Consider the following 15,461-nt stretch of genomic DNA (forward strand, 5'->3'; position numbering starts at 1 on the left):
ACTCTTTTCTGATTTTGTGGAGACTTCTGTCTCCAGGTTTTTGACCAAACCTGTATTACTTGCAGCTGGCACTGATTACAACCAAACAATTTTTGTATTGAGCGCCGGGGTATTTGCAGCTTTGACTGCAAATAGTTTTTTTCCTTTCATTATATACACAGAGGGCTACGGCCCAAGGAGTCACGGTGCTTGGATATGCAGTGGGCTTTGGCCCAATGAGTCACAGTGCTTGTATACAGTTACACAGAGGGCTACGGCCCAAGGAGTCATGGTGCTTGTATACAGAGAGAGTTAAGGCCCAATAAGTCACAGTGCTTGTATACAGTTCACAGAGGGCTATGGCCCAAGGAGTCACAGTGCTTGTATACAGTTACACAGAGGGCTACAGACCAAGGAGTTACGGTTCTTGTATACACAGAGGGCTAAGGCCCAAGGAGTCCCGGTGCTTTTATACACAGAGGGCTAAGGCCAAAAAATTCACAGTGCTTGTATACACAGAGGGCTAAGGTCCAAGGAGTCACAGTGCTTGAATACACAGAGGGCTACGGCCCAAGGAGTCATGGTGCTTGTATACACAGAGGGCTATGGTCCAAGGGATCACAGTGCTTGTATACACAGTGGGCTATGGCCTGCAGTCACCATACTCCTATACAGTACACAGTGGGGTATAGCGCAAATAAACAGGGTTTTTTTACTTTTATAATTTTTTTTTTATTTTTTTAAGTTTTTTTTTTTACTTTTCTTGCATTAACTTGTCACAGTACTTATGTGCTATGAACACACAATGAGCTACAAGCCAAGGAGTCACAGTGCTTGTATACGTAGTGGGCTACGGCCCAAGGAGTTACAGTGCTTGTATACACAGTGAGCTATGGCCTGCAGAGTCACAGCACTTGTATGCGCACTGGGCTATGGCCCAAGGGGTCACGGTACTTGTATACACAGTGGGGTACAGCCCAAGGAGTCACAGTGCTTGTATACACAGTGGGGTAAAGCACCAAACTTTTAATTTTTTGGAAAGGCTTTTTTACTTTGTTAAACTTTGTTTTTGCACACACAGCCACTAGTGAGTCTGGACATAGCCACTTTAATCAGCTGAGTATAGCTCAGAATACATCAGCGTGCAGTGTGCCCCCTATACACAGTCAGTTTGCCAGCACAGCCACCTGTTAGTCTCTGGACACAGTCACTTTAATCAGCAGAATATAGCGCAGCATACATCAGCGTGCAGTCAGTGCCCCTATACATTAACTTTACCAGCAGAGCACAGCGTGAAAACGTGCTAGTGAAATGGCGCCGAGTCGCGGCGCCTTATGTAGAGACAAACTCTCGCGAGAATCCAACGTCAGGAGGATGACGTTTGGCCTCGAAGTGAGATCCGAGTTAGGTGGGAACACCCGAGCAGCGGCTCGGGTTTTCTCGGATCCCCAGTATTCAGAGCGGTTCGGATTCCACAGAATCCGAACCACTCATCTCTATTTCACACCCCTTTCAAGTTGTTGTGCCAGAGCTCCCAAGACAGCATAAACATGTCAAAACACAGAGCTTGTTTATTTGTACTTTCCCAGAAATGTATGCCAGCACATGCAGCTATTCGGGCAAGGAAAGTTTATGTTCTAATTTCATGAGAAAAACTATTTATCATGTGGTCTATCTCCCTTAAATCCAGGGAAGAGTTACAAGTGATCTCTTCTTTCAGATATGTGTACATCTCACATAGTAATGTCTGGTCTTACATATCTAGGAATTTCCATGGAATCTACACAACCAGCATGCCTGAAGGAGTTGGAAGAATTTTGAAATAATCAAATCTGAGTTTAATCTCATAGAAATAATAATATATGGACAGAAATGTATATGCATTAGCTGAATGAAAAATAGGGAATACATATGTTCAAATCCCGGCAGCGCCAGCCCGACGTGGATGGAAATCCTGATCGTCTAGAAGGTAAGTATTATCTAACCTAATTACCCCCTAACCCTCCTTTAGGGTGCACAACCCTAACCGCCCCCCGTGCCTAACCCTAATCCCCCCTCTAAGTGCCTAAACCTAACCACCCCTTTCCCTGCCATCGAAACCTAAGTCCCCCGGGGGTGGTGCCTAACCCTAAGATCCCCCTGGGTTGCCTAACCCTAATCTTCTCTCCCCCTAGCCTAAAACTAACCTCCGGGGGGGTGCCTAACCCTAAGTCCAGCATCCCTTCAATCGGTTGCCGGGCGCCGGTCTCCCGGCGTAGGTTAATTAACCCTCGCCGGGATTCTGTAGTGGAGATGCCGGCGGTCGGCATAGCGACCGCCGGCATCATAAACGCTTACCGAAAAATAGATCTCTGCACTACAGGTAAATGGCACCAGTATATTTCACTCTTAATATGTTTTCCCTGTGTTTCGCAAGTACAGTTATTCCCTGTACAGTTATTTGGCATATGCACTAAATGGAAGCACGCTTGGATTTAGGGGAGAGAAAAAAGAATATTTGCCATATTTTTCAAGCTTGGCCTTTCACCAAGACATTGCTCTGTTTTCAGTATACAATCCATAATGTGGTTAGTTATAATTTAAATAATTACCTTTATCTTATTCATTTAGTTAGTTTTGATATTAAGCGTAGTCTTAGTCATTTTGATATTGTGAGCCCTTGCTAAATCTGGGCACACATACACACCTATGTAATTATTGGTGCAATCACTCGGTATCAGCTGATCAGCCTTATAATTACATATGTGTGTATGCCGAAGCATTAGCCAATAAGCGGCGCCAAACATTACTGCAACGGTCAGATCGGGAGGTTGCATCTTATGATCTGCTTAAACAAAGGTCCGATCTTCTGATCCCATTGGAAAAAGTACATACTGAGCTAAAAATAGCTCACTAAGGGGACTATTCATCATCACTTGTCACAAAAGCAGGTGAAAAAGCACATTTTCACCTGCAATTGTGACAAATAAGTATTCGGGCCATTCATTAAGAAGGTGAAGCAGGAGATATCACTTCTGTTTGCGGAATGGCCCGCTGTCCTCATACACTAGTATGGGGACAGAATTCATCAAGCTCTAAAAATATAAAATTTTCAGAGCTTGACTGCGGGGGCATTCGCCGCTCTTCCCTATGGGAAGTGGGTCCGGGTTGCGAGAAGGGATCCTTTCGGATCCCTCTGCCCCTGTCCGGCTCCTTCCGCTGGATGTCGGGGCTCTTATGCGCATGCGTGACATGTAGGTCGCGCATGCGCACCGCCGTCACTGCTCTGACAGGATCAGTGAAAAGATTCACTGCTCCGAAAAAGAGCAGTGAAGCCACTCGTGGGGGCAGCTGATTTCACATCAGCTGCCACCGCACCAGAGCAATGCTGAATTGCTCCGGTGGCCGTGGCGAATTAGAATGTTAATTATCGGGGTCCGTTCGGAGTTAGGGGCTCCAGTGATGTCCTCCCTCCAGTCAGCTGGTCTCTCATCCTGCACTGGGGCCCAGTCATCAGGTGACCGGATCCCAGTGCAGGATGGGATGTCAGCTGACCGGAGCCATGGAGGACATCACCGGAGCCCCGATCACTGCAGGTAAATGCAATTAAGAGTGGGGGGTCGCAATCGTGGGGGCGGGGCTTAGTGACGGGGGCAGGGCTTAACGGTGGTCGGTCGGCACATGCGCAGGCACTTGTCACAGTAATTTTTGCGAAAATACCATGATAAGTGTGTGTAGGGGATTCGCAGGGACAGAGCTTTATCGTGAGCTCTGTCCCTGCAAGGGATTTTTAGCAAATCCCTGTGATATTGCCTGAATTGAGTCGGTAATATCACACTACAATCTGGATTCCCAATGCGGATTGTAGTAAATAGAGCCCTGTGTATGGGATGTGCACTATTCAGATTATCCCTGGAGCGTTAATCTGATCTGCCGAGTGATCTGCACAGTGTGTACTACAAATTAATATTAGTTGTTGAAAGTGGCTCTGATTCAGCAACCACAGACAGTACTTGCTGTTATGTTGGGCATACATTGTCAGCTAACATGTGACAGACATGTTATCTGACAAGCTGAAACCCATCAAATATCATGGCCATAAATTGTGAGATATTTTACAATGTATGGCCATGATATCTGCTTTTCCCCATTCCTCCCCTGTGAAGAAACAAGTGAAATGTTGGGCAGTCGGCCACAGCAGCGCTTACACTGCCGGATTCTGCTGACCAATGATGTGATCAATCAGGCATACTGCAAGATTTTTCATCTCTGATTGGTCACGGCCATACACTGTGATTATCATCTTATTCCTCCAATAATCTGCAGATTGGGCCAATAATGACATAACATTTACCCAGTTTAAGACCCAGGGGCCTGTGTTCACCGCACACTCTGCACCCCTTATAGATACACCATATTACCCCACTCCTACCTGCTTTCACTTATTTCCATTAGGCCTAATAAACGTATCTTAGTAGAAATAGCCTAGAGTTTAAGGAATATATTTACTAAAGTGCTGGTTTTTAGAAGTGGAGATGTTGCCAATAGCAACCAATCAATCTATTTTTCATTTATCTGGCAACCTTCTAGAAGATAATAGCTAGAATCTGATTGGTTGCTATGTGCAACAACTTCACTTCTAAAAACCTGCACTTTTGTAAATATACCCCTAGGTGTTTATGGGTGTGCTTTAAAGAGGCACACCTCCTGTAACCAAGTCCTCATGGTATATTTATTATTTTATTAACATTTATTTATATTGCACACATATTCCACATCACTTAATAGAGAATATTTAATTATTCACAATATTCCCTGCCCCATTAGAGCAAATAATCTATGGGCCTGATTCAGAGGTGGGCACACTGTGTCTTTGACGCAGCTGCTGTGGGTAAATATGATAATGCTGCAGGCGGTGTCTTGTGTAAATAGACGCATCTGGTCAGCTTCTGTGATCCACTGCTGTGTCCCATGATGCAGCATCAGAACAAACCTCGAAAAACATCAGCCATTTGTCTGGGCCAGGAAATCTGCATCTGAAGACGCAGACCCGGGCTTTGGCATGCTTACTGAGCGGGGATGACACATCCTGGTTTTGTAAAATGCTCACCATTGCCGCCTCCGTCCCTCCCACAAACGGCCGCAGCATGTCAGTCATGGGGGCGCTGTGAGTGATCTCGCAGAAGGGGCCTGGTACAACACTGAATAAGGACCTATGGGCATGATTCAGACCCACTCGCGAGCGGCTGTCCGCTCGCAAGTGGGTCGATGTTCTGGACTGAGCATGCGCACGACGGAGGGAGCTCCGTCGTGCGCATGCACCAGATGCGACGAGCGAAGGAAAGTCCTTCGCTCGTTGTGTCTGATCAAAGGGGGCGTGCTGTCGATGTTGATTGACAGCACGCCCCCTTTGGTGGGCGTGCCGGGGGCGTGCCACCCTGACGGGGGCGTTCCCACGGGAACGCCTCCCATCAAAAGCCGGCCCACTGACATCACTAGTGATGTCAGTGGGAGTGATTTTGGCTCTGATAGAGCCAAAATCACTCCGGAGCTTGCGGTTGAAAATCTCAACCGCAGGCTCCGGCTCGCAGTTTCGATGGTCGCGATGGTCACGACCATCGCGGCCATCAAAATGCACGCTCGCATAGCCTGTGGGTGGTGACCCACAGCTATACGAGCGTCCAGGAGGACGCTCCATTTTCATGGAGGCCGGCCCTCATTCAGAGCGTGCGCTCTGCTCAGAGCGTACGGCTCTGAATGAGGGCCAATGTTTCCTATTACATGGCCACACACATAAACTAATAAACTATTGATGTGCAGTTTAGTTTTCCTGAAAAACTAAGGGGTCTATTTACTATGCCTTGAAAGGAGATAAAAGGGACGAAGATAAAGTACCAGCCAACCAGCTCCTAACTGTCATTTTTCAAACACAGCCTGTAACATGGCAGTTAGGAGCTGATTGTCTGGTACTTTATCTCCGTTCACTTTATCTCCATCCAAGGCTTAGTAAATAGACCCCTAACACACTAGAACCTTTGGGGTTCAGAGTCAAATCGAGTTCTGGGTCAGGTCTGCTGTAAATTTGGAACTCGTATTTAAAAAAGGAATCTCAGGTTTTGGATTGTATGTAAACAGGTCCAAATTACATGATTTTAGCTGTATTGATCAATTTTAAAGAAATCCCAAACTAAAACCAAATCAAAACACTTAAGGGTGATTAAGCCAAAACCAAAACCATAATATTTAAGGGTGCGTTTGCCAAAACCAAAACACAGGGGTCTGTGCACATCTCTAATATAAACTAGGGTTATATTGTTTTTTAGTCAGAATCCGAATAACTTACTAGTATGTAGAACATACACACAGAAGGACCATGACCTGGAGTTAAAATTATGACCTCAGTGCAGTGAGTTAGTAATGCTAACCACTATGCCATCCATGCTGACATAGACCAATCTTTAATTTAAAAAAGCACTCACCAGATTTCCAAAAGAATCCAATAGCCTTTATTTAGTACATACTGTAATAGTAACACATCTAGTACTACTATGTACTAAATAAAGGCGATTGGATTCTTTTGGAAATGTGGTGAGTGCTTTCATCAATTTCTACTATAAATGTAGATTATCTCACCTTAGCAGACGTTCTGGTGGCTTCTAGGCTTTCTGATGCTAGCAGAGAGGCAAGCGACCCCCAGTACCCGACACAGTAAACACACCACTGTAAAATAAATAGCAGTTTATTGAACAGGAGCTCTTCAAAGCATGAGCTAGGAATGAGCAATTTACCGAAGAGAACTCATGCACAATATTAGCACGGCAAAGAACATACTATCAATTGTAACTTATAACATTAAATAACAATGAATTTATCACAGTATGCGTAACACTTCTATGTTTCATATACAACGCCCTATGTTCCTAATACCAGGCTAACCCTGTATGTCCGGCCTGGCCAGGGCTACGTTGGTGCACAATTCAGAACGGAGATAGTTAAACAACAGTTAATGGCAGCTGGCTGCTCTTACTAACTTTGCTCCTAGACAGTGATGACTGTAGCTGCAGGATGCTGTTCCTATTTTAATACTTTGCATAAACTGTGTAGTCGGGGTTTTGTAAGATGCAGTAAATATGCTTGAAGGTGGATACTAATACGTTACACCTTACATCTTGATTTAAATCTGAAGCAGTTTCTTGTAAACTTTGGCAAGTCACAAATAGGGGTATCTGTATTACTTGAAAAAAATTATGTTTATGCCAGCAAAAGGGTTTATTTTCACTTAGCCCAATATACCAAAGGGTCACTGCATACAACAGAAACACCATTTGCTGGGGAGAGGCACATCGGCAGGAACCACAGGGGAGGGGTGTACAAGTCATTAGCACATTAGTGGGCTGGGAGAGAGAAGAAGAGTTCTGCAGCTTCTATCCCCAACACATGCTGCTGTGTTCCTGGGTGCAGAAGGTCCAGGGAGGCTCAAGCAGCAGTCAGTTTACCTCCCTGCAATTATTATAGGAGGGAGGTGATCGTAGTTATCTCTCCCCTCCCCCTGGAACTGCTCCCTGGCCCTACACAGTGCGTTGTGCTGTACAATATACTTTAAAAAAAAATGGGACTTGGGGTGGCCACGCCTCCTCAATTTGGCCATGACTGCTCTTTTGACCGCCCTGACAGCAGGATCCCCCGTATGAGAGCCATGCTAGACTGCTCGCCTGATTAGGTCAGGTTTATCTTTTTTTTTTTCTTGTACATTATGACTTATTTTTTTATTTTGCAACTTTGGGGAGGGGGGCAATGGCCAGCAAATTGTGGTGATGGAGGGTAAAAATTGGAGCTGCATTGGGGGGCCAGAGGCATTGGAACCAGTGCCAACATGCAGGAGACAGTGACATGATGGTGGGCGACCAATAATATTGTGCCTAGAGGAAGAAGGTTGACCCCTAAATTCACCCCTGTTGGGGTCACTGGCCTGCGTGATGCTGTTTCACTGGAAGTATACTAGAGACTCTCAGGGGAACGTTCGGGTGTCCTGACAAAGTGACAACGCATTGTGCTCTCTCCGAACAGCTTTAAGGAACTAAAAAGTAAAACGCAACTATCACTAAATATGACCTAAGGTTATTGTACAAATGACAATTATATCAATCACTCTACATAAATGCAAGAACTTACCATGTGCGTGCTTGTAATTTAGTGAAGTCGCACAAATCAGATATCACAGAGGTGCGAGGTAACAAGGCAATGCAATTTTTGAGTCCGTCTTTTGCTTTGTCATTCTACAACGCATTTCCAAATTCACATTCTGAATTTCACATAATTTATAGCCTCTACGTGGAGCTGAGAGATGACAGTGAGCCTGATTCAGAGGGTAATGTGATCGTAGCTGCAATTTCACACACAACACAGCTGCAAAAATTTGCTAACAGTTCCAAAGCTTACCCGAGTATAAGAACACCCACTGCTGCCTTCTCATATGTGTACAACGTCGAGCACCTGCGATAATATCGGTAGCATCGAAGCACATTGAGCGGCCATCTTGCCCTTGCAGCAGGTCTATCCGATGGAGACTCATCAGCTCTTCTGACACGCAGAGGACTCTCATGCTGCTTAGGAGATCTTAAGGGATAGTTTATGCATGCATGTAACGGCGTTTAAATGGTCAGACATGTCTGTGTTTTATTTACCACCCTCCGGTACCTCCCCCAAAATGCTGACTACTGTACCTGTCACTCACTTTGTGAATGGATCCTCTGTGAGAGCAGAATCGCAAAACAATCGCAGCACGTGCACAATACGGCTTATACGCATGCTCAATGGCAAACAATCGCTCGATCTTTCATGAATATTTGCGTTAGAATCCATCTCTGAATCATCCCCAGTGTCCATTCACTCTGCTACCAACTAGCAGTATTTTGCACAAAATTCAAAACCAAAGATAAAATAATAGGGGCAATACCATGCAAACAGCTTAAAAGGTCCATTTCCATCTACAGTATGTCTTTTATTTTGTCTAGTTGTTTAAAGATAAAATGACAGAATTGTAAGAAATCCACACACAGTGCGGTGTGATCACTGCATAAATAAGCCACAAAGATACTAACAGCAATGAGTTAAGAAAGGAAATGTGTCAGGCAGGACAATAACATAATAAAATGAGAAAGGATATGTGAAATATACGGGTAAATTATATAACCAGGAAAAGAAGTGAGAACAAAAACAATGGGAACTAATAAAACACCAGAAAAGAGGAAATTTGTGAAGGTTATAAAGAGCTTTATACAGTCTGTAGGATATCTTAATTAGCAAATACTGTATTTGTACCACGTTGAATCAGGATTGTGTAAGCTTTATGCTAGCCACACATGTATATGTAGCAGAAGGTACTGAACAATAGGCCTAATATAAGTCACTCGATACTGATGTTATCAATTTAGATTAATTGGCATTTTTTATAAATACAGTTAGAAAATGACTTCTACAGGCCTTTGCATTCATGTTCCCCATTTCTCCAGAAATTATCCCAATCGGGCAGTAGGACCAACTTGTGTTTATTTCTCCAGTTCTATTATGGTGACAGCAGGTAGGGACTCTTCAGGGGGGTGGGAGGTACAGCAAAGGGTGCGTAACCTGATAGTGATGAGGAGGGGCTCCTTTAGGGTGTACCCACTAATATAGACTGCTGTCTTCATCATATGTAGCCTTTTTTTAGACACAAAATTAGGGAGCACTGTGACTCCCAATACGGATCCATAATTTTACATTCATGTCTTATCATAGGTGCAAGGGGTGCAGCTGCTATGGGTCCCAGAGCTGAGGGGAACTCATCTTCCTTCAAAGTTACATGTGTTATATACATTTTTCACCATTGGGTGGTACATAGGGTCCCTTACAAACTTTTTGAGATAGTGCCTTCAAATACTCCTGTGCTTATTGTCTCTTTCCACATCCACCAACCTACTGTACAGTAACCTCATATAAGGTACTTCCGCTTTTCTCACCTAAACCCCACATCTTCAGATTTAAGCAGCTCACTACCCACTGCATCTTGAGAACAGACTCCAATATACCTTTATGATCAAACATTGTAGTTTCATTTAGAATTAAACTAAAATTTGATTTTATTAAAGAAGAAATGCATATAAATTCAATTGGAAGTTACTAAAGGTTATTTGACAACATTTAAAATAGTGCACCCCTACAGAGCATATGTAGGGTTACCACCTTTTTATTTTCAGATTCCTGGACAGGGGTGTAGCCAAAACCTCAGTACAGTCACAACCATATTAATTCTGAGAGCCCCCACTCATGACCCTTATTTATCATCAGAGCCCCACATACCCCTTTATATGCCATTAGATCAGCCTCATCTACCTTATACGCAATCAGACCCCTCTACATGCCCCAACATATGCCAGAGCCCCTTATGACCATATATATCTTATACACTGCAAAAATAAGCCATAAATATACTAACCGCAATGTGTTGAGAAAGGAAATGTGTCAGGCAGGACAATAACATAATAAAAAGAGAGAGGATCCGTGAAATATACAGGAAAATTAAATGCACAGAAAAAGAAGTGAGAAGAGAAACAATGGGAACTAAGAAAACACCAGAAATGAGGAAATTCTGCAATGAACGTTAGAAAGAGCTTTATCCAGTCAGTAGGAAATCTTAATAAGCAAATAGTTGTACCAAGTTGAATCAGGATTGTGTAAGCTTTATGCTAGCCACACATGTATATGTAGCAGCAGGTACTGGATAATTGGCTTAACATAATTCACTTGATGTTATTAATTTAGATTAATTGCCATTTTTTTATAAATACTGTTAGAACATTACTTTTACAGGCTTGTGCATTCATGTTCCCCATATCTCCAGAAATTATTCCAATCAAGCAGCAGGATCAACCTGTGTTTATTTCTCCAGTTCTATTATGATGACATCATGTAGGGACTCTTCAGGGGGGTGTTGGAGGTACAGAAAAGGATGTGTAACCTACTAGTGATGAGGAGGGAGGGGGGGGGGGGGCTCCTTTAGGGAGTACCTACTGGTATAGACTGCTGCCTTCATTAGCACACTACCCACTGCATCTTGAGTGCATACTCCAACACACCTTTATGATAAAACATTGTAGTTTCATTTAGAATGGTCTTCATAAGATATATACACTCAATTGGCTTTTATTATTTCAAATTTGATTTTATTAAAGAAGAAAGGCATACAAATTCAATTGAAAGAAACTAAAGGCCATTTGCCAACATTTAAAATAGTGCACCCCTTCACAGCATATGTAGGGTTACCACCTTTTTATTTTCAGATTCCTGGACAGGGGTGTAGCCAAAACCACAGTACAGTCACAACCATATTAATTCTGAGAGCCCCCACCCATGACCCTTATTTATCATCAGAGCCCCACATACCCCTTTATATGCCATCAGATCAGCCTCATGTACCTTATATGCAATCAGACCCCTCTACATGCCCCAACATATGCCAGAGCCCCTTATGACCAAATATATCTTAGACAGAGAATGAAAAGGACCAGATCATTGTTAAAAATGATCTTATCAGAACATGTTACCGTGACCAGTAGCTGATTTATGGACAGGTCTCTTTCTTTCTGTAGTAAGGATAAGGACTGTCATTTGGTCGTCTGTAACTATAATATCATACTGCACATGAGTGTCGGAATGGGGGGCAAGAGGGCAGCTCACCCCCCTCCCCCAAACATTTCAAAAGAGTGACCGTGGACTGTTAGGGGCTGCGCTTTATGGTAATAGGCTGCACAGCCCCTGCAACACATGAAGGCGGAGGTGTAATGTGCCGGTCCTTAAGTTTGACCAATGCACATTACACTATTACTGTGAAGCACAGCCACTGACAGTCTCCAGCCGCCATTTAGGTAAGGGGGGGGGTTGGAGAGAAGGGAGGGGGGAAGAGAAGGGAGGGGGGGGCGACACATGAACAATTTTATGTTGTCCTCCAATATAAAATCATTACGATGCCCATGATAGTGCATAAAGATTCTAGATCTGACAGAAATAAGTTTGTCAGTGTGTTGTTTTTCTTCAGAAAGGTAAAAACTAGAGTGATCTAAAAAACCACCAATAATGGAAAAAATCAGGGAAAGTTAATAAAAAATGGATAAATCAATAAATATATGGGGACCCCATCCCTTTGGTCATTTGCTTAATATAAATAAAGTGGTAAGGCAGCATGTAGTCATATGTTTTAAATTAGATGCAGGTCTCCTGATATAATTAATTTATTCTCAGGCCCAATGTATGGACATACAGAAGTGGTTAAAAGGTGAACATTTAATTAGACCAAATAGGTCAAATATATGAATAAAAAGGAGCTCTTTACCTACTAGACAAAGATGGAAAACTAAGCAACATACACAGAACGCTTAGGTGGACTCCAGGTATAAGTCATTGAATATGTGGCACAGATGTCTAAAGTAGGTATTGGCCCTATGCCCACTTGTCCAATGTGTTTCGACTATACTGTATAATAATTTTTTCAAGGTTGAAAAATACCATTATATAATCAAACATGTGTTCACATAGATGCAGCCAACTCTGAGTACAGTCAAAGATCTGCATTTATGTTCGAGCATGTAATGCACAATGAATGATCACAAAAGATCATTGTAAAAGTTATGGCAATGTCTAATGTCCAGGTTTAAAGTTTATTTTAATGTTTATATTCTGTATTACATGTATTTAAAAAAACACTGATTATCAGTGTAAAAAGTAAATGTACTTGCAAAAAAAAAAGTAGAGATGTGAGCGGACCCCCGTGTTTTGGTTTGGGTTCGGTTTTGGATTCCTTAAAAAACGATAAAAAATTGATAAAGAAATAAAAGCTAAAATAATGTAATTTGGAACTGGTCACATGAAATCCAAAACCCGAGTTTAGGCCCTCATTCAGAGCCGCACGTTAACAACAGTACGCTCGTTGCGTTCCGATGTTGACTAACCGCGCATGCGTCGGTGTTACACTGCGCATGTGCGTACGGCAGATTGCGTTTTTTTTTTCTCTCGTTCCTAAAATAGCGTACAGGAAGTGACATGTCAAATGTGATTGACAGAACAGGGCGTTTTTGGGTGTTGACAGGGGTGGAGATGAAAAAACGCAGGCGTGGCGAGGCGTTTTTGGGGCGTACATACATTAGCAGATGCGAACGTCAAATGTGTTCGGACCGTCTCATACATCACTGGAACATCCGCTTTCCCTTCAAAATGCTCGCACAGCTTAGGGTCAGGATTACTCGACCACATTGGCGATGGCCTTCTCCTCCGTCCCGGGACTCAACGATGGTGCTGCGATTAATCGCGGCTGGTCAGTAAAGTAATTAGTGTTGGATTGAAAACCGGCTTGGTATGTGTTTGGAAAGCAGTTTATTGGGATAGCACAAAAGCGTACGCAGGTGGAAATCAGAGCTGCTAATGTCATGATTACACAATCAATTAGCGTACATTTTTGGTGTTTTATTTTGGCCACAATTTGTTGGTTATGGCCTATTGTAACAATAATGTCATCATGTTTTAATTAGCTCCCCTTTTTTTTGGTTTACTGTGGAATTTGCATCGCTATGTGATTTTTTAAACGTTCCTTAAAGAGGCCTTTTTTTTTTTTTAAGAGGGTCAGTTTTTGCCTTTAGGGCCAGGATTAAATGTAACCCATTTGTACAATAATGTCACAATACAATCTCAGTTTTTTGTTTTAAATTTATTGTTTAAACACAAACAAATTGGCCTAATATTTTTTGGCCTTTTTTTTGTGGCCAAGATATTTGTTAAAAAAATTAAAAAAGCCATAACTGGTAACATAAACGTAAATACCAAATTTTAAAAAATTTCACAAGAAAGGAGAGGGAAGTTTTGACCAGAAAGGAATATGAGCCAAGCACAGAAGGAGTGTGGTAAAAGTCGCCATTGCTGTCACCGTTTTCTCGCCCGTTTGGCTGGGTGAGGGTGGGCGCCAGACCGGGTCCGGGATGCCATCGGGCTGGCCTGTCCAGAGGCAGATGTTGTGGCCTCTGGACTAGGCACAGGGCTAGGCACATTTGGAGGATTGGCTGATGTTGTGCCAGAGGTGGAGGATCCGGATGTTCCGGCAGGAAGGGAGGTCGGCTCCACCATGTGCTGGCGAACGAGCTGCTCCAGGGCATCGGCGATGCGGATGTTGGCCCTGGTATTTTCCGCCAGGGCCTGAGCAATGGTCACGTTGGCCGCAGCATTTTTCTCCAGGGCCTCAGCCACCCGTATCAGACTGGCGTCCATCCTCTGCAGAATCTCCGTATGGAAATCCGATTTAAAATTGAGTTCTGTGAGGAGGCCCACTGCCTGCGAGGGGGCACGCCCTGGACTGGCTTCTGCAGGGTCCTCAGCCGGATGTACTGGTTCCTCCCCTGCAGAGCCAGCAGAAATTCTGCGGCCAAGGCTCCCCTCTGGAGCAGACTCATCCGCCTCTGTCTCTGTTAGGAAAAATGCGCAAAGACTCACATTAGAATCTACATATTGGCACAATAGCATTTCAGAGTTAGTGACATCACAAGACTTACCTTGGCCAACATGAGGAGCCGCAAAGTCTGGCATGTCCGTATCCATGTTGGACACGCCAAACACCTCCACAGCCTGCACACACCCCTGTGCCAGCTCTTCTAAGTCTGTCAACTCCAATGACACAGGGGTGGGACCCCCACCTGTCCCCCTTGCATGCCTAGCCCTGTCGGCAAGTTTTTGCTTGAGACGATATTTGAAGTCTGCCCATCTGTGGAATGAAATTGGAACCATTATCCTTTTTTTTACAATGGGGTTTGTTTATAGGATGGGAAAGTGTTTACTTACCGCCGTTTGACATCCCGGGCTAGACGGACATAATCACCCACCCTATTGACAGCAACGGCGACCTCCTCCCACATTCTCCACTTCTGGCTTTGGCTCATATTCCTGGCTGCCTGGGGCAGGATGTCAACGCACTTCTGGATCAAAACCTCCATCTCCTTGCTTGTGAAATGTGGCTGCCTTTTTTTTTTGGCAGCTTTGGCGGGTTGACTGGGGCCAGCAGTCTCTTCCATGTCATCCTCCTCACCTATTTGGGTAAATATGCAGATTTAGCCACTTCACAACTTGCACAATATTATGTTTTAAAAGAATCATTGAGACAAAATGCATGAAGGCCTTACCGCCGGATTTTTGGCCATTGTTTCCCTGGTCTGAAGCCATGTCTCTGCTTCCAGAATGAAATCAACCAGAAATTAAATGTGATTTCGTGACGTATTTATACATGCGTCCTTAGTTTGCGGCCGCATCATTGATTGTGCGTCCCTATGATTCATCCTTAATTTGTGCGGGAAAATAAACACTATTTATGGCTTGGTGTGTGTGGAGTCGAGGTTGCGTTGTTGGATTGCTGGCGGTTAAGTTGGTTGGATTTGGTTGTTTGCGGTTGGAGGATTTGGCGGAGTTTTTTTTTTTTTTGTTTTGCTACAGTT

Source organism: Taudactylus pleione, unplaced genomic scaffold, assembly GCF_031769625.1.
Source record: "Taudactylus pleione unplaced genomic scaffold, aTauple2 ptg000017l, whole genome shotgun sequence".
In the NCBI taxonomy this organism is placed as follows: Eukaryota; Metazoa; Chordata; class Amphibia; order Anura; family Myobatrachidae; genus Taudactylus; species Taudactylus pleione.